This window comes from Dromaius novaehollandiae, chromosome 2 (genome assembly GCF_036370855.1).
Source record: "Dromaius novaehollandiae isolate bDroNov1 chromosome 2, bDroNov1.hap1, whole genome shotgun sequence".
Lineage (NCBI taxonomy): Eukaryota > Metazoa > Chordata > Aves > Casuariiformes > Dromaiidae > Dromaius > Dromaius novaehollandiae.
Window position 1 is genome coordinate 138,467,877 of NC_088099.1, and position 20,743 is coordinate 138,488,619.

A 20,743-nucleotide genomic window follows, 5' to 3' on the forward strand; every position below is an offset into this window, starting at 1 on the left:
GCCAGACGAGCTCTGGTCAGTGCAAATAATCGCAGCCCTGACTGCCGTCTCGGTTACTCAGCGGAGCCTGGCCGCAGAACACAGGCTTCTCACAGGAAGCTTACGTCAGCGCTCCTTCGCCCCGGCGCTCGCACACACGCACACAGGCGCACACACACGCGCGCCCGGCCAAATTAGTCCGGAGCTTAATTCCCTTTAAATCACTAGAGTTACACCCTGAGATTAATTTAACCCAGTCTTGTCAGCGTTACGTGGCCGTTGACATTAAAAGCCCTCTTTGGTCTCGCGTACATGACCTGTAAATCAGCATAACGCCACTGGCTCCAGCAGAGTCGCTCCTGAGTAGCTGAGAAGAATCAGGCCCTCAGGCCCTCAGGCTTCTCCCAGTTCTTCAAACAAGGCAAACCAAGTTTTCTGTTTTCTTCCATTTTTTGAAGTAATTTGGGTTAAGTTCTCGTATTTATTTTTGTAACCCTGCTGTAAAGATGTCGCACCCTAACACTGAGTTATTAAATGCTTTATAAGCTTTATATCAATCACTGTCTTTGCAGAAGTGCTGCAGCACTCCATGCCTGCCTCTGGGAACCGCTGCTGCAGGGTGCTGCACGGAGGTTGCTGCATGCAGCAGCACTCCTGCTGCAGTGCTCTCACGGGCAAGGCAGACCGTGCATGGCTCAATTCCAGGGCACCGTGCTTTGCATTTGCCGGTAAGGCTGTGACAAGAGCCATAAAAAGCCAAAATGCCTGGGCATGAGGGCAAATCTCCATTTGCAGCTTACCTACTGTACCCAGCAAGTGGGGGGGACTGACACACCACATGAAGGTGGCTGCTTTCTGAGGCTGCTTGATACGTATGAGCTGCAACACCTCGCCATGTCACGGGGAGTTAGCTCACAGCTTTAGCTCTAAACTTCCTGCACTTTGTCTGTTTAAAGCAGAGCCAGAACACAGTTTTATTGATGGGGGTGGGGACAGAATGATTTGTTCAACTTCAAAGCTTTTGTCTGAAGGACTTAGTTTTTTTGTGGAGCCTTATTTAAATAAGCACTTTGAAAACACATGTAATAATAGGATGGCCTAAATGTATGCAATTTTCCCAAAATGGCAGGCAATATATCATATGAGCCCATTTCTGATATTTTTTTCCACATCATTTCCAAATTTTCATTGGTCTCTTTGTTTTGTTGGAGCTCATATGTCCTAACATGCCAACATAAAATAATAGATTTCTATGTTATTATTACTTGTTATTCAGTAACGTGGCTTTTATCCTTAAGGAGAAGATGCAATGAAATATGAACTATAGTTCTTTCATCTCTAAAAATACAAATGCATTTTATAAATATAGGTCCTACATTAGGAACACATCTATATTCAGGAGAGCAGTTAGCATGTTTTACCTTTAGATACGTGCTCACATCCTCCTGAAGTCAATGGGACCTAATTATGTGATCAAAACAGAGGAGTGGAGCTTTTGTAAGTATAGACCTCAATATAGACAAAATGCTTTCCTCAAACTGTCTCTTAAAAGGCTGTTTCTGTATTTGAATTATTTCACCCTCACCACAACGTGGTGTTTCTTTGAAGTGGAACAAAGTAGTATGTAGTGTATCAGGGCAGAAAGTGAAATATAATTCTTTTTTCCAACAAAATGATGGGGGGATTTTAGATAGACAAACAGAATTATCCAGAGTTCTGCCAGGAAAAAAGGATTAACAACACTATACTTAAAGAAATACATGGTCAAGAGCTCAGTACAATATTTATCCAAATTATGGAAGCTCTAATGGTACTATTTTAAGCTTTGTTGTCAATTCAATACCAACTGAGGAGGGCTAATACAGACAAAATGATGATTTCACCTTGAAAACATAAGACAGAGCATGACAGTGATGTATACCTGGATAAGAGAAAAGGAAGAAGTACTGTAAATCTGTTTACCTCTGAGACAGATTTGCACTGAATCCACTTCTTGCAATATTTAAGTGTTAGAAGGACCCTCAGCCTCTGATACCAAGCCAGTCCTGTCCTGCTCAGCATGCAAGATCTGTGAGGATACGTAATAGAATGATTCCCATTGCCTCCAATATGAAATACTATTATGCATGATGTTAAAGGTGTCTCTCATGTTTATGAATGAACACACCTCTGCACAGGCAGGCTCAACTCCAGCACTCTGATCTTTCTGCACATGTAATTAGCATTTCCTAAGTGACCCCACTGCATTCTGAGTACAGCATTTTCTGTTCTCAACATTCATACGAGTGGAGAAGCTACAGCTATTAGTAGTCAATTTAAAGATATCTTCATTGCAATCAGCAAGGGCAATTTTTTCTCTAGCAAAGCAGGTGGGAAACCAATGGAAGCATTAGATATAGAGTGGAGTTACAGTTTCCAGTGTAGCTGCTGCATTCTTAAGAAATAACATCAGGCTTTCACTGGTGTCTGGAAAACATCATCTGCTGCGCAGGTACTCACTCTGTCAGCTGTTGTAGGACGAAGGACAATAGCGAAAGGTTACATATGATGTTTCACACTAAAAAGACTACTGTTCCATCAAACTGTTCCACTTCTAGAACTAAGTAATATCAGAAACCTCAGTGGAAAAAAAAATAGAAAATGTGCAAGCATATAGCTATACTCCAACCAATGCAGCAATTCTGCCAAAATTTACAGAAGGACTAAAAAAAAATCAGAAAAATTAGTCCTGCATTATCTCTCAAAGGTGACCGTACATGTGACAACTTTCTTAAATTTTTCACTGTTGATTAAAAAAAGAAGCCAAAAACCTATTAAAAGAGAAACATGTTTTCCTCAAAAAACCTCTTCAAAAAGTTTGGTGAAATTGCTGGCTTAAGATGAACCTATTAAATGATGGGAAGTCTTGAAAAATATTTAGAGATTAAAAATGCTTTACCGAAGCGCCAGAAGTCACACAGCAGTATTTATGCTAGGTGGCTGCCCAATATTAGATGACACACATTAAAAAGGCTTCAGCTGGTCAGATAACATGCAAGTTATAAATGAATCCCAGCCAAAATCCTGGATCCAGGTGCCCGCAAGCTTAGATATTTATGAAAACCAAATCCAAATGTAACATGGTTTCATAGCTAAAAACAGAATAAATAGCTCTTACTAGTTACTGGACCTGTCATATATTATTAATTGTGAAGCAGCCTTGCCAGCTCCCATCTTATGCTCTGCTCTCAGAAAAATCAGTATTTTTCTTGAAGTTCCAGTTGCTGGACCTGTCATATGAATATATATAAAAATCTCATCTTTTTCTCTCTTGTCTTTCTTTTAATGAGAGGTTTCTAGCAGCCAGAGCTGCAGCAAAGTACTTGACAATACAACAGCCATAAGGTTAAAGAGAAAATAATCCGCCTTTTTTAACAAATTTCAAAATCCAGGAGGATGTCAGTGGTAGGACTTAGCATAATTTTTGAGTGCCAGGGCCTGGCAATTCTAATGATGAAAATGCACTGTATTTTACAAGCACTATCTAATTAATTCTCACTATAAAGTACAGTATGTCTTTTCTACACAGAAATGGAAATTCAGACCCTGACCTCACTTCCTGTAAAGTCTAAGGAGAAACTCCAGGTTTACTGTCATTAAATTTTTGGTACAATACCTGGGCCTACAATGCAGTATGCCTTATATACAGACACACAACAAAATCTGACTGAGATACTGCATCTTAGTAAGCTGTTATCTATCAAGTGGTAGTAACCAGCTGTGGGAGTGCTCTTAGTGTATCCAAACTGTGAGATACTTTCAAAGTAAAATGCCTGTTCTGTAGCTGACATCAGAAGTGCCCCTGACCCAAGAGCTAGAGGAGATCACAAGGAGAAGAATGAATAGTAGAATGAGAATCAGAGATTCTAGGTGTATAGGTGCATTACTGATCCAGTTCTGAATCTATACTTTTTAAACTCTAATTTAGCAGATAAATGCTCCCCAATCTAACTGAAATACATAATAAAGTACAGCTGGCTTCTAGCCAAGTAGATAAAATTACAAATGTTGGTCCACTGCACCCACATCCCTTTCGTAAAGCAGAAAATAAATGTAATGTAACAAGACATTGCCACAGAATCTGTATCTCCAGCTTTGCAAACGAACGTGCCTTGATGTTTAATTTTCCATGAGTTCCTCTGCATTTAGGTACCAGCAGGAGACCATTATACTGTGACAGCACTCAATTCTGATGACATTATCTTAAACTTTTCCCAGTTGTCCATCCTCACCCCTGTTGTGCTGCTACCACCTATTAACATTCCATGAACAACAATGAAAGAAGTTAGAACCAAGCACGTTAATGTGGTAGCAAAGCTGATGTGTTTTCACCTGGACATATACAGATGCTTGGCAGTAACTATATAGTTAGTTAGCTGGATCACATCATGTCAGTTCCTCACAAGGCTTGTCTGAGGTGTTTTGCATTTATAACGCATGGATTCATAGATTTTTATGGTCAGAAGAAATCATTAAATCATCTGGGCTCCCCTTTTCTGTTACAAAGGCCATACAATTGTGCTCACTTACTCCTGTTGTTAACCCAATTACTTGTGTTGCACTCTCTTCCAAAAAGACATCCAAAGACTTCAAAAGATGCCAAACCCACTTCTCCCTTGGAGGTTTATCCCAACAGCTAATCACCCTAAGTATTACACAACTAATGTAGGCTGGGGACTAATAAAGCTTAGTCCCCTATGGATTTGTGTTTCATGGTTGATTAACTTCGATGCCTAACACGCTGTGAGCTCTGATTAAAGTTTCTTTCCATATATGGAACATTTTTAAGGGCTTTTCTCTAACCCCTTGTGGATCCTCTGGTATCTAATAACGTGACAGCTCTCTACAGCCCTGACAGTACTTAGAACATTACAAGCCTCTGTCAGGATTCTTATAAGAGAGGTTTCACCTATCCTTGACCACATACTTTCATGAAACCTGCAGAAACATTATTACTTTTAGACCTTTTCCCCCTTTGCCAAGGCTGGCTGCAGAGAAACAAGTTCAAAAGTTATTGGAGGCACCTGTGCATGTTTATGCATGCACACAAACACAGAGCATAGTTACAACTTTTTTTCTAAACACTTGTACCTCATTTCTGAGACATATCTGTTGCTCTCTTCCTCAGCATCTTTCGTCTCCAAATTAGAGTGCCCATTAGCACTCAGAATTTGCGCTGTATTATTTGTAATATGCATGCACATAGTATTCTTTTTAATATGGTGAACACTCCATCTTCCTTCTATTTCCTACCCCGTTGTATTTTTTTTCCTTTCTGTACTAGTGGCAATTTTTCCTAATGCAGATGTCATGAATTGAAGAAGGGCCCATATGCCCAAAAGTTTTTCCATATTTTTCCAAGTATGTTAGCTGGTCCAAAAAAACAGTTGTAGCCTTTCCTGCAAATCTTACTTGTATTCTCAGACCACCACAGTTACAACAACATTGCTAAGAGGCAAGAACAGTATGCAGTATCTTCAGTGTTAATCTCCCTAATGTCAGATAGAGAGGCAAAAACACCTCCTTATGCTACTCACAACTCCCCTTCTTATATATCAAAGGACCACATCAGTCTTTTCCCAGAACATCTCACTGGGAACTCATGTTGAGTGACTTGTCTTCTTTGACCTCTAAATCCTTTCCAGAGCTTTCTAAAACACAGTCTTCCTATTGTTTGGAAAGCAACTGCTGACATTTCTGAAAGCACAATAGTATCCATATTACCCTAGAAGAAAGTCTTGTTTCAACTAATTATTTTGGATGGAAAGCTAATCCATAGCCAAATTTCTAAAAAAAATCAATGAAAGAAAGAACCAACAGCATTATTTTTAAAAACTAGGGAGACTGAAGATACTATACTGTTCTTAATACAGTAAAATTCTGCTTTGATAATGTCATGGAGATGGAAAGAGTAGAAATGCGACTTAACGTGCCAATTCTAATGGTTTTACTTTTTTGAGGAAGGGAGGGACAGAAAAATATTTTGCAAAATTCTGCGATTTCCCCTCACCTTTCCCATATTTTAGACTGGCTGTATTCAGTAATACTAAAAAACAAGCCTTACATGTCTGAAGCTAGTGAATTGAAATTGTGTGACCTAAAATTAAAGGCCATTTTGAAAATATGAGGCTTGGCTTCCCTATACCTTGGCTTCCCTTTCAGTAATTATGATGATAAAAATGAATTCATATCTCATCGGGACACTGAAAGACATTGAGGTGAACTTCTTTCAGGGTCTCAGAGAAAAGTGGATCTATTACCACTGAAGTGTGTTTAAATACTTATGTTATTGGTTTGCATTTTGCTTTTAGCCAAATTCTGTCTTCAAGAGTTCTGTTTATTAATCAGTTCCATTGTATATAACCACTGTCAGATTTGCTAATTAAAAAAAAAAAGTTAGCTGTTTGACACTATACTCTTTTGCATCTATAATGAAATCTAATAGAGACAGGGGGGAAAACTAGTAATTTTCGTGTGGGAAAACTACAGCTAACTTTGACTGTGTCATTTGACAGGAAAATAAAACTATGCAATGCACATTTTGATGATCATATACCACCAGATCCTGACACAACCAATCTGTTTGCAGACTGGCTCCTTGAAGGGCTGTTTGTCTCCAGCAAACCACTGAGAACTCTCAGCTCCCGTCAGATAAGAAGAAACCTGCTAAACTGAACCCTAACTTTGAGGAAACCTTTCAGGGAAAAACCTCTGAACAGGAAATACAGTTGGATGGCTTTTTAGACAGAGTCCTGTCTGTCTTAAGTATCATACCATTTATCAAAGACATATAACCAGGTTCAAAAAAAGTAGGACGACGGTTAAGGAAAAACGTTGGTGGAGAAAGGGAGTGTTGATCAAGTTGCTTTTGACTGAAGCTTAGATACAAGACTAATTTTTAAAGTGCAATACACTAAAGATTTGATTTTCCTTTATACCTTGGCTAGAAATATGCAAATGACCCACATTGTAAATGAGAATCAAGCCTTTTATTTCACTGAAATTAATGGGTATTCTCTGTCCTGATGGTCCTAGCAGTTTAATAGTTACAGAGAACCGACACTGCAACACTAATACAATAGAAATGATGTATCTGCATCAAGTCATTTTCATGATCAGAACCCAATAATGGCTCATTTGTACAGTTGTTAATACTAAACAACAAAACCAATAAAAAAGGAATTTAGAAAAAGTCTAAGCTGGTCCTGAGGCAGTACATAAATTTGCTGAGACTGCAAAGCCAGCACTTACACCATCCAGGGAGAAAGAAAGCCAAGAGATGCAAACCAGGCTTCTAACTATAGAAGTTAATTAGCCCTACTTTTAGCTAGAAGGAGATTTCTATTTAATATTCACCCAGGTTTTATGTTACAACGATTTAAGATTACAAACAGGAAAACTGTACCTGGAAAATTTGAGTTCAGGCCTTAAACAGAAGAAAAAAAAATTATGTCTAGGTAAAACACTGAGGCAGCCCTAAGGATGCAGAGGTATGCTGCTTCCAGCCATATCTGAAGAACTATTTCTCATGAGATTGCAAACAAAGACATATATTAGTGCAGGAGGGGTTAATTAGTAAGAGATAATTCCCATGCATTGCACAATGCATTCATCTCCCTCAACTCAGCATATTTTCCTGAATGATAATGTCAACAGCATGAGTTCTTACTGGTCAAAATTGCATATGCATGATCTCTCCCAATTTTAAGACTATAATCTTAAGGGCTTTGAATCTTTATTGAGGCATTCAAGACATGAGTAATACAACAAAGTTTCTAACATGGGATGACTCCTGATCTGAACACTTTTCAGTGTTCAGTCATTGACAACACAGGGGGACCTACTTTTGATTTTCTCAGCTTTGGGAACAAGCCCATTGAAAATGTGGTCAATGGAAGCTACAGGTGCACAACCACTCTGCAGCTGATAACCTAGAAGAGAAGTTATAGTCCTTCTGAAGTCTATATAACCTACAAATTAAAGGAAGGCTTCTAAACATCAAAGGAGAAAAGTTCTAGAACAACCTTTCAATAGGAAAAACAGAAATTTTAACATAATTTTTGGATGGAGCCAGACAGATTCATGAAAAATGCTCTGTGATGTGGTTGCCTGTGGCAAAAGAGGACTGACGCCTTAGAGGTCTCTTCCAGTCATATATTCTTGTATTAACTGCAAAGCGTCCATTGACACCATATATCTGAGAATCCTCTGTAGGTCCTGAATTTGACCAGAAACCTAGCTGATCAAAAATTGACATCACATTTGAAAACACAGCTTTAAGTTCTTTTACATCTCTGCTTTTTTAGTCCATTTGTGTACTGCACTAGGAGATAGATTTATATATACATTTGCAAACAAAAAAAAATAGTGATAGGGATAGAAAAATGTCACGTCACTATATCTTGCCTAGAAACGGTAACATTTGAACACACAACAAAACACATAGCAAAGGAGGTATGAGAAGGAGGAAATGGTCCTAGTAGTCATTCATTCCTTGAACAGAAACATCTGGCAATCTTTAGTCAAGATCATCAGACAGCTCTAAGGAAACTGAGGATAGGTATCTTTATCATTAAGCAATAAAGCTCAAAGGCAGAATATACTTGTGAACACCTTCTCTCTAACCATCCTTGAGAAATTAACTGTCTTCTCCACTTTCCCACTCCTGTTCTCTACCCATCCCTTCCATTTTTTTAAGTGACTACACCCTTTCACCTGCTTCACCCTAGTCTCTGCTACTCTGCTCCACCTCCTATCTGCTCTTCCATGTTCTTTTGAAGAGACAGGGATTGGCAATGGGGAGGGTGAAACATGTTGAGAAAACAGACAGAACGAAGAAGCAGGTTCCCAGCTGGCAGCAGACAGAATAGGACCTACTTTTCTCCCACGAGACCTGAGTAATGCATAGAGAGATGGAGTTGCCCTCCAGTCACTATTCATTTTCCAAAGAACATCAAAGCTCTAGCATGCTACGTTATGCACTGCTTCTTCAAAAAAATGAGGTACTACTGAAAAATCTGGTAAATGCACAGCATTTTGGTGATAAAAATTATAATTGCCAATGAAGTAGCATTTAATAAGAAAAATAAAGCTTTAAGGCATTCTAGGAAAAGAACTATAGCACTGAGAATCCCTTTGTAATATGAGGCAAACCCCTTACTCAATACTATGTTAATGAAATTTAATTAATTAATTAATTAATGAAAGTTAATGAACATTTAAACATATTGTGCTTCTGGCTATCACAGGGAAACTTTCTGGTCAACAAATGCAATCATATTACATAAGGACCTGCAAAGAATTTCTTTCTAAAGCAAGCATGGAAAGGTTATCTATAAAAAATTGCTTCAAATATGAAAAATAAGTACTTTGCATGTGTAGTGTTTGTGTCTGAGGTTGCTCTCATTTAGAAGCTCACTAGCTAATTGCAATTACAAATGAACAGCTTTTCATTGACACTCCTGTGTTTGTGGATGTAAATAATTGCATTGCAGTGCTGAGGAAAGTGCTGGCTCCAGACAAAACAAGGGTACACATGAGTGGTCCCTGTGATCCTAGCAACTAAATACACTATAATACTATACACAATACATACGCCGACAGCAACAAGTATACACAACATTTCATAGAAAGTCACTTTTTATTTACTTAAGTTTGCTATTGCACTAAAACACAAGAAGAATTTTCTTCATGATTTTGAACATGATTTTTTTCAAATTTATAGATTTTTTCCATTTTACTTTGCAATAAAATTATCAGAATGCAGCAAAAAGGGACAATATCTGAAGCAAAACACGCTGTCAGTGGTTCTCAAAGGAGAAGTCTATCAATAACAGCAATTTTAGTAGAAATTTTGGATAGGGCAGCCCTCCTAGCCTTTTACTCACAGCAACTAATCATCCCTTCCAAAATCATAAAACTTTCCTGAATGCCAAGTTAACATGAAGAAAAGTGAGATATGAATCATGTTTATTTAACTTTTATTTAAAGACCGTGATAGCTTCTTTGCACTCTTTGGGAGCCTAGGGCAGCTTACAAGATACACCTGTAACTTCCATTAGGTTAATGAGATTATGCTTACTCATTCCCCCTCAGCATATCAATGGCTAATTATGTGTCTTATTATTTTAAAATGGATGCCCCCATGCAAGCTGTGGGGGTATGGGATGAGAGCAGAGGACCTAATTAGAGAGAAAAGTTTTAAATGTGTGAAATGAAAAGCTAATGATGTATCTACAAAGTGTTCTTAGAGATTAAGTATTTCAGGTTAGGAGGATGTTAATTAGAGTACATTTAGATTAAATGAATGTGCAGGTGGAATAAAGACAAAGCACTGATATTGTAATGTGCAACAGTCATTCACTTCAAAGATGCTCCTGATATTGCATTGAATTTCTTTAGTGCCAATTTAATCTTCTCTCTGGAGCACTTACATGTTCCCTATAGTATGTAGAAACAAAGTGTACAAAATATCTATTCCCAACTTGCCTTCTGAGACAGCAGTTAATTTGGGTCATTCCACCCAGAGCTAGACAAAATTGTGCAGCTATACTTCTTTTCCAGAAGAGAAGTGTTGAAATATCCCACATAATATGCAGCCATTTTACCAATTGTTTTTCTGTAGAGGAGAAAGAAGGATATTTTAAATAATTTTAAATATCAAAACTATTTAAGCATTTATTTAAAAGATTTCAATGTGAAGCATTTTGATTCCTGGATTAAAAAATAAAGACTTTATTATGAAATAGTCTTTAAGTTATTTTTCAAATAGTAGAAAACCTTCCTCAAAATCATATCTGACCCCATTTTCTTCAGTTTTTTGAATCTGCTAGAAAGCCAAATAATCCATTTTTCACAAAGTCCTTTTCTTTAAAAGCAGAACTTCTCAGACAGGGCTTAGCATGTTGAACCCCATTTAATCACTATGACCAAAGCACAGTTATGGTGTCATGCAAAAGCGAATGTCACTAAATCTCTAGGTATGAGAAAGGTGATTTGTTTGAGCTGATTTTTTTTCCTCATAGCACTGAGAAATCCCGTTAGGCAGGAACTTTTTTTTCTTTTTTTTTTTTTGCTTTGTTTTAATTTTTCCTTGAGCAAAAAGGAGTGGGACTCATTTGTAAGGTGTGTGAGACTTTGCAGGTCTGGTTTTACAATACACTATTTAGTCTTTCGTGAGGCTTGTTCAACCCTGAAAGAAAAGTCATGCATTGACTGAGTGACGCCACCCTGAGGTTGATTCCCAAGGGAAAATAAAGACTCAGTCCTGCCTTAGAATGGTTAGGATGGCCGAGAACACCTTCTAGCATGTGATAGCGTTCAAAACCTTGGCAAGCTGCATAATAACATTAAACCCAATGATCTAATTATTCACCTCTAATATAAAGGGCAGGGTTCCATGGGAAATCAGGAGCAGGGCTGAGAAATACACCCAGCAAATAGATTTCACAACACAAATAGAGGCAGTGTGTCAAGATCCTAACCTGGGAAAATCAACTTATGAAGACGTCCTATGCATCCAATGTGCCCGATTCAGAGTAATTTCACATACATAATAAGGGGAGGAGCTTTAAAGACCTGAATTATCAGCATTGAATCCCTTGTTTAAAACACCATTTTCATTTGCTGTGGCACAGAGATTTTTTTTTAAGATATATAATAGAAGACATAGATAAATATAAGAATTTAAAGTAACCCTTAGTGACCTCTGAACACAAGAAAAAGTCACAAGTAGAATAGTATTATCTTCTATATAGATCCCAATGAGAAAGTGACCAGCACTCATGATGGCATTTAAGATCTTTAGATCTTTCTCCAATGTTATATTTCTTTTTAATGACCACTTCTTCATTTCTATTCCATATAACCCAGTGCGTGTTGCCATGTTTCAAAATTTTGCTGCGTAAAGATATAAATTTCTAATTATATCCTTAAATGTGAACTAACAATATTTGCCTGCTCACTCAGTTGCACATCTAAAACCTTGAATTTGTTGGCAAAGGAATGCCAAAGACACATGCCAAAGAAGTGACTGTTCTATACCCTCTGTACACAGAAAAACAGATTTTTGTGCAAGTATGTTTCAAACTGTGGAATATTTGAACTGCGGCCCAAGTAATTACCTGAGCAGTCTACTGGGAATGTACATATTAGAACAAGTTGTAAAATAATCTCTTCCAAATCGGTATTAAAAACAAAATTACAGATCCTGGGCCAGATCCTCAGCAGCTACAAATTGGTGGCTGTTACAAGTCTCTTTGACTTCATCATGTGTGCAAAGTTTGAGCTCCAAGAGAAATTTTACAGTAAAAGTACAAATTACTGAAAAATCAGTTTCAGAGTAGAAACATAGGTGGTATTCACACCACCCCCTTTAAACTCCTTTAGGCATTTAGCTTGGCTTCTCTGAATTATGCCTGCCCTCTCTACATTGGCAGTATGAGAAATCCGGGTTCCTCTAAATTGCACCTTACCAGATGCCTACAATAGCCTCAGCCAGACAATGTAAATACCGTGAATACCACAAAAAAAGTTCAAGTCTTCTACTGATATAACTGAACTGATAAACAGACCCTCCTTTCAGAGAAAAAAAGCAATGAGCCATTTCATTTTAAAAGTTGTGGTTATTTGCAGAAACCATATCAATTATTGCACCAATTTCTGCATGACTTTCTAATTTCTCCAAGAATGTCTTAATTAAAAAGTATTCTGAATATCATCTTGCTGCCTATAATAACAAAGATTTTTATTTTCTTATAATGATGGTCTAAATCTGTTGTAGTAACCAACTGCCCAACACAGGGAAATCCCAATCTTTCAGCTCCGTTGTATAATTTATACAATATGTTCAACACTTTCCCACATAATAAACGTGGGAATCCCATACAACCAGTCCAAGGTCTGAGGGTTTTTTTATGAATCATGTTTGCTGCATCCTAGCTTTACCACACCCCCCAACTACTTCTGCTGGGAGCCAAAGAGTTACTGCAATCACCACTGGCAGGAGATACCATGTGCAAAGGCATTATTTACAGTAGGACGCATTGAAAATGAGAGTCAGAGTCTGATAACTTTATCTCAAAGGTTACTTGGGAAAGACTCCTCTAGGTCTATTTAAAAGAGTAACTTTAAATAATGAATAAATTAAGAGATATTATCATTCAAATATTACTTCTTGCTATGACAAATCTTTCATGTAACCCTTAGCCAGGTTCTGTTTATTTAAGGTGATGCTCATTTGAATAGTTTGGGAAAGAAGTGCTTTCAGTGTACCTGTTATTCAATTTGACAGCTCTTTGCAACAAGGGAAAGGGTCATGTTTGAACTTGTACAGAGAAATGTCATTGTCTTGTCTTTAGAAAAGATATTCAAGATACCTCAGATAATGTTCACACGCATTTAGCCTTCCTGACTGGCAAATTTACTGTCTGCCAGCAATTTTCATACAAGATGGGAAAAAAACCAATAGGTTGCTCCATTATTACTGCAAAAGTGACAGTTTTAATCAGCCCTTGAAAATAAATATATGCTTTCTGAATTGTGCTTTCAGTGCAGGGAACTGAACCAGAACTTTGCCTGTAACATAGATGTCTCCGCTATGCATTTATGCTCTGTCTGTCTTTCTCCAGTTCCACAATGCTTTGGTTACTATTGCTTACAGCCCTCCGATATCTACAAGCATATCGTAAAAGGATCATCATCTCTCGGTCTTTTCTCTGTAATATGTATTAAACTTCTTTTATATTGTACTGGCAGATGAATCCCAGCTCTACCTCTTGCGCTTAGGGAACAAGGCACTGTCAAGGCTTTAGGCACTCTGTCAGCTCAGTTCTGAGCACCTGACTTAGATTTCTGCTCTGAATCATCAGAAGAACCTCCTAGATGCACACCTGTCTGCGGACTATAGAGGGAACCTAAAGACTAGTCAGCTAACTTAGCCACCAGTGTCAGATTCCCAGTATCTGAATGTTAAATAAAGCCATCCCCTGCTATGGAAAAAATAAATTTAAAAGAGCAGAAGAGAAGCTGTGGTATATTTATAAGAGAGAGTTTTCAGAGCATTTCCCTCTTTTTAAAACTATTTTTTGAAGGGGTGGGAGGAATTCATGAAAGGAATTGCTTTTGCACTATTATACAAAGGTGCTCTAGCCACAGTCCAGCAACTTGTTCTGCTGAGTATTGGGAGTTTGCTTTGTCTGCATTGGCTCTTACCTCTGTTACTGATTCAGTTCGCAATATTAAGCAAGTCAAGTAAGTGGTGTCAGTTAGGCATCACAGATTTTCCCGCTTCACAGAAACATTGGTAGTCTGAATCAATTTATGCTTATGAAGCACTTGAACTTTTTGAGAAGCCAGTGTTGTACTATGAAAAGGAGTTTCTCATGGGCTCCAGATGAGCTGGGATCCATAACTGTGGCAATCAATCAGCATTACTACAGAGTGAGAGCACTGTGCCTCCCTGAAAGACAAGCATACACAAAAGTTAAGAAATTGTTTATCCCAGCCGTAATAGGAAACTTTTGTATATAATTTCCCTGCTTACTCAGACAGAGGCACTGTAACATCTGTCAGGCCAGGCCTAGCACTTAGCATGCAGATCTGAGGAGAGGAACACATGCCCCACTTCCTCTGATAGCAGCTAACCAGCCACTGCTGCCAGACTCAGTGACCACGCATGGGAAACCAAGCTCAGTGCCACCAGTACACAGTTAGACTCAGTGGACCACATCCAAATTTGCACAGATGTAAATGAGAGTCACCTGAACTGTGCAACACCTTTAATACAATTTGAGCTCTCATTGCATGGCGCTCAGCTCATTTTAACCATGCAGGGAGTGATAAGGACAAAAGCTGGTTACTTGAAGCTCCCTGCTTATTTTAGGCACACAGTATTTTGATCAGCATCCTTCCCTAATGTATCAGCCGATACATAACCCCCCCATACCTCATCCAAACAGCACTAGTCAGGTGAAACTGCAGTCACTGCAACATTTCCACTGTTAGCAGAAAGGAGATCAAGGGGATCCAGACTTTGCTTTTAAATTCCTGATTTTTAGCCAAAATGTATCCGGGCTCCGCAGTAGTAAAACTGCAGCTTTAACCTCAACACCACCAAAAATAATCTCCTACTCTTCTTTCTTGTATTAATTCACAATTCCTGCTTTTGAGTTTTTCTTTTCTCTTGGATTTATAGACCTGTGCTCCTCTCCACTTTCACCCATAAACCTTTAATCTTTGGGCGTCTGAGAATGTCCAGCGCTACTGACTTTTTGCCTATGAGAGCAAGCAAGCTCAGGGCGCAACAGTGAGAGTAATCTTTTCTTGGGGGAGAGAGAGGAATCTCTTTTTTAGTCTTTCCAAGGGTACCCAGAACATTATATAAGAAAAAATAGAGAAATGTGTTTTAATTAATTAATTAATTAATTAATTACAAATGAATAAGAAATTACTTCAGATATTACAGCTCTCCCTTAGATTAAAGAGAAGTTTTTCCCATCCTAAAAATGTCCAAAATGGAACAGCCTAGAACTATATAAAAATATGTATTTTAAGCCAGTCAGGAAAGCTATGCAGTGTTTTTTATTCTTTACATATATACACACCTACATCTGTTCACAAATCTATACTTCAGTAGTATTTTAATACCTCTCTAGTGGTCGTTCAGAAGAAGACAGAAATAATTTAGAATTTTTGAAAGGTAACCAGTCAAGATACTGCAATCAATTGCAGGCTAGTCCTATCACCCAAAGACTTTGGAAACACAAGCAATGTTGTATTCCTTATCTGCTGTATTTCCTTGCCTTTCTGTATTACAATACATTTTGCACCCTGACAGAGGATTAATCACCTGATGGGAATACCACAGACTGCAGAGATCTGCTGGGAAATATATTTCTGAATGACTTCACACTAGTCAGAAGTTCATGATGTCTATGATTTATTGTCTCTGGTGAATTTCTCATTGCTGTTGAGAATTTAAACTAGTTCAGCTGCTCCTAGTGATGAGGCACAGAAGGAAAATACAAGGCCACAATAACGTCTGTAAAGCTCAAATTTGGAGAGCAGCTTTTCCAAAATACACTGAGAAATGATGAATTTAGTCCTGAGAAGGAGAAGAGCAGCTTACTTTTCAGCTGTTTCCACATTCCTTCCTGCCTGTGCCATAAAGCTCTGTATGTAGCAAAAAGATAGAAGAACTGTGGCCAAAACCTGAAGTCCTTGTTCAGGTTTCATCACATTTTTACACAGCAAACTACCTCTCAGCATACTTCTATGTAATAAGATACACACAAGGAAGAAAAGAAAAAGAAAACAGGTCTGAGATGTTAGGAGTGCTTTTTTGGCCTGTTCAGGAGGTACCAGCTGGAAGTTTAGAAAGAGAGCAGCTCAGGTAACTGACACTAAGGGACAGATGGGGATCGTACACCCAGGAGGATAGAAAAGCTCGGCTGGGTTAGTCAGAAGCAAAGGCAGATGGCAAAATGATACAAGTTCTACCTTGAATAAGGATTTCATGTGCAGAACCCTGATATAGAAAGAGTGAATACAACGTGGCTAGCATCGCTCAATATTTCAACTCACTTTTAAAGCAATCTGTATTACTTAATATCTTCCTCATTGTTCAGTTTTGATATTCAGTGTTACACCTTCTTTTCAGCCTTGTAGGTGCTTAGTAATTTCTTTGGGATCATGCATCATTACAAGCAGTGTTTATTCATATAAAACAAGCACTTAAGATTCCGCAGTCTCTAAATACACGTAAGTGAAATATATAACCTTTTTTTGGCCCCAAAACACTTTAAAGGCTGTCTTCATTCTTAAATGTTATAAAAGAAGGATGAAAAATATTCAAGATATTCCAGTGTCTCAAGTGATAAAACATAAAAACACATTTGATCATTCAAATGAATAAGGGTCTGACACCTGACTGTTTTGTCCCTGTGTAAAGAGTCATAAACTCCTACTGTTCTGATGTGAAATAACAGCAAACAACTATGCTAAGTATTTGAAAACTAAACCTTTTCCAGATAGGCTACAATGACTTATCAGCCAAGCTAGTGGATCAGGCAGCTATTTTTTCATAGCCGTATTTATGCAAATAGGAGAAACTTACAACTTCAGGGCACAACCAAAGCAGAGCATCTGCCCAGTATCTAACCTAGGAGAAAAGAAACAGAAAAGGGAAGCAAACTAGGATGTGAACAAGTTAAGCTTTCTTCCCCCCTGCCATTCCCTCACAATCTGGATGTGTCTCCTCCATTTTCAGAATTTATGTGTTCCCCTACAATGAAGACAGGTTTTGCCTCCTTTCAGCTATCACATTCACCTCTTTCAGAAGATTTGCTTTGCTCAAATTCTTTGAGGGGGGGTGAGTGAAATCTCAACCCCATTGAAGTCAGTGGGAAATTTGCCATTCACTATAATGAAGCCAGGATTTCACACAGAGTTTATATCAGTAGAAGACCAGACTGAATCTAGTCCAGTGTTTGTGAAGTGCTTTGAAGTAGAGAGTGTTACAGCACTGAAAGTATTGCTATTATTATTATGGCAATTGAGTGCATGACAGAGAAGGAAGGTAGAAAACCTCAGAATGAACTGGAAGGAAATACTGACTCTGCAGATCTCTCTCAGAGGTCAGTTACATGACATTTTTCTAAACAGTTTCCTTTAAATGTGTCTAGTAAATTTCTCTTTCAACCTAAGTACTTTCTTGGCATGTTAATCAGAAGCAGATCTTCCTACCAAGTACAGCCATCCTGACTGAAAAAAGTCCCATCTTTTCCTTCGCGTACTTTTCCGAGAGCTTTACTATTGCTCTCTAAGGATTTACTTAAATACTCTACAGAGAGCTTAAAATGTTTTCAGAAACACTGCAAAGCCCAAGCGGGAAGGGAGAAACAATGGTTTCCTTTCAGCTTGTCTATTATTCTTCAGAACTACAGTGTGGCCTTTGCACTTCATTGGCCCATGGTAGTGAGCCCTTGGGATTCAGTAAATGTTGGTGATGATAAGCTATTTCACTTACTTGTGGCTGTCATGTATATATTACCACCAGACAAGACTAGGGTTGATCATCAAGGAAAAAACCCTATCCCATGATCTCATTAATTTGTTTATTCTGCCACAGACTCATTCAAAATTCTTTTCAAGTTACATGGACAACACTGCAGTCATGAAATGTGTTAGCTGCCACCAAAGAAACCAGCATTAGTGTCTTGGCTATCGTTTTCTGTCAGGCTGCAGCAAGAATATCTTCCCAGTATCCTCAGATCACACAGGCCTTGTAGTTCCTCTGAACATCTTGCTCATTAGAAAATAACACTATCTTTAGGATTCAGATACCCAGGGACAGAGCTTCAACTGGTGTAAACTGTCAGTGATACATTAACCTCAGACAGCCTAAGGTTTTAGGCTACACAGGATTTATCTACAACTCAGCAGCTGTGAGAAGAGCACGGTGTTAGGTCATGAAGTGAACGGTCCAGCAACTGTGATTCAGCCACTGGCACAGTCAACTCAACTGAGAATTCCCAACCACAGTCTACAAAAGGGATTTGTTACATCTTGATTAATTTCAAATTATACTGTCTTCTTATTCTCTACCATTTTTGGTTATCTCAGTGCACAGCAGTGGTCCCAGTGGTTGAGATCTACACAGTCCAGCTCTTGATTCTGATCTTAATCATGTGGCCTGTGATGGAAACTGTGACAAAATACTGCTATCAGTCTACTACAAAGAAAAGATAAACTTGTATATTCTCCTAAATTTAATCCATGGTACTATAATCCAAATAAGGACAGTGATATAAAATAGGCTATTAAATACTTGACTAAATATTTAGAAGGTATAGTTACAGCCAAAAAAAAATGTTAAATGCTGCAAGGTAAGAATTTTTTGAAAACAGTTTCTATGTCTCCCATTCTTGATTCAAGTGTCACTCAGTAACAAGCTATGGCTGCTGAGGAACAGCACATCAGGTTCTAACCAAGCTTGAGAGACTTGCATGCATTTTACATCTCTGGACTTCACAGTTAATTCAAGACTGAGATTCATATTTTTAAACACGTGAAACAAAGCTAGATTCTCAATTGCAGGCATCTGAATATAGACCTCGATGTTGTTTGAAGACACCTCTCTAAAGACATGTCTATGTAGGCAAAAGTCATGTCTTAATAGATTCAACTCAGCACTGCATCAATGCACCTATATAGTTTCTGGAATGGAGCTGGTTTCTATACGAACAACTCCATGTGCAACAGAGCAGATTGCATCTGTCTGCATGCAGCTGTGTCAGTACCTCAACACCTGATGCTCATACAACTATAATTTAAGAATTCTCTAAGTACTTTGGAAAATGAGACATGTTCTTCATAAGTTAAAATATGAATTCAAATGCCCAATTTTAGACAGGTAAATTTGAAAATACTGGCAGCAGTGACTAAGCATACTTATAAGAGCAAAAGCAAAACTACCTATTTAAGTATTTGCTATGAAAATATATATATTCCATATTTAAACTTACCATTATAAAATGCTAGATTCAGGGGTAACATCTCAATCAATAAACACATTCTTAAAGGAAGATATAACATGTTTTTCTACCAGTTGTGTCAATAAAACACAACAGTTATATGTTCAGCATAGTTTGTATCACATCCAGCTCTCAGTGCTGCTTTTCATGGCCTACAACATAAAAAAAGAAGGTACCTGGCCATCTCTCCTTTCTTAGGAAGAGACATAACCCTGTACAAATCAGTTATTTCTTAATGCAACACAGCACTTACACATCTGTGTGAGACTTAAAGAATATAAAAACTTTTTTGACTCCAACAAAACTGTCAAGGGGTGAACATGGAAAAGGAAAAAGCAGAACAGAGAAGTATCCATCCTCCTCTGTGCCCTCAATAACCACACAAAGGGCTTGGGCTAGAAAGACTTAGCGAAAAGGAGGTTAATTCACAGTCAATAACCTAGGATTTTACCTTTCACCAAAATCAGCTATAACATCCTTACTGATTTTAGAGAGGTCCAGATTTCACTCTCTCTCTTTTTACCCAGCAGAGAAAGCCTAATCTTTTGCTAAATTAACTTCTTAATGGGGCCACTTCCCCCTTTTCTGACATTTTGGGCAGCAAAAGGCCTAGTGCTGCTAACAGCCCTTTGATGTGTTAAGCCTCTACAGCGTCTAGGTCCTTTCTGCCATTGGGGGGTCACACCTGTTCACAGCCCCAGTGACTGAATATCACCTCTCAACACGTCCTCCTCATCTTCCCTACCGCTGTGAACACACTGGCATCCTCTAGAAATGCATCTCATTTTCCCAGCAGCTCTGAAGGCCTGTGGTGGGTCGGCTCCACTGATCAGCTGGAGATTTTGTTTAGAAGGCTTCTTTATGCTGTTTATGTTGCTGTCAAGTCTAGCTCACCACAGACCTAACACTGCCACCTCTTTGTTTACATACCTCCACTCCAGGACATTATAACCCTCCTCTGCTAACACTGCCCAGTGTGTGAGAGAGCAGCTTCTCTTTTTTATTTTTATAAGGTTTGTTAACCACATTGCTACAAGATATTCATTCAAATTCCACCCAAAGAGACCTCTTGCTGTCAGCATTTAATTATGCTTGCATTCCCATGTAAATACAGCATTAGCCAAAATAGAGCCTATTATAGAAGATAAGGTCAGGCACATCTTTACAAGAAAAGGAAGCTTTGGAAGCGTCTG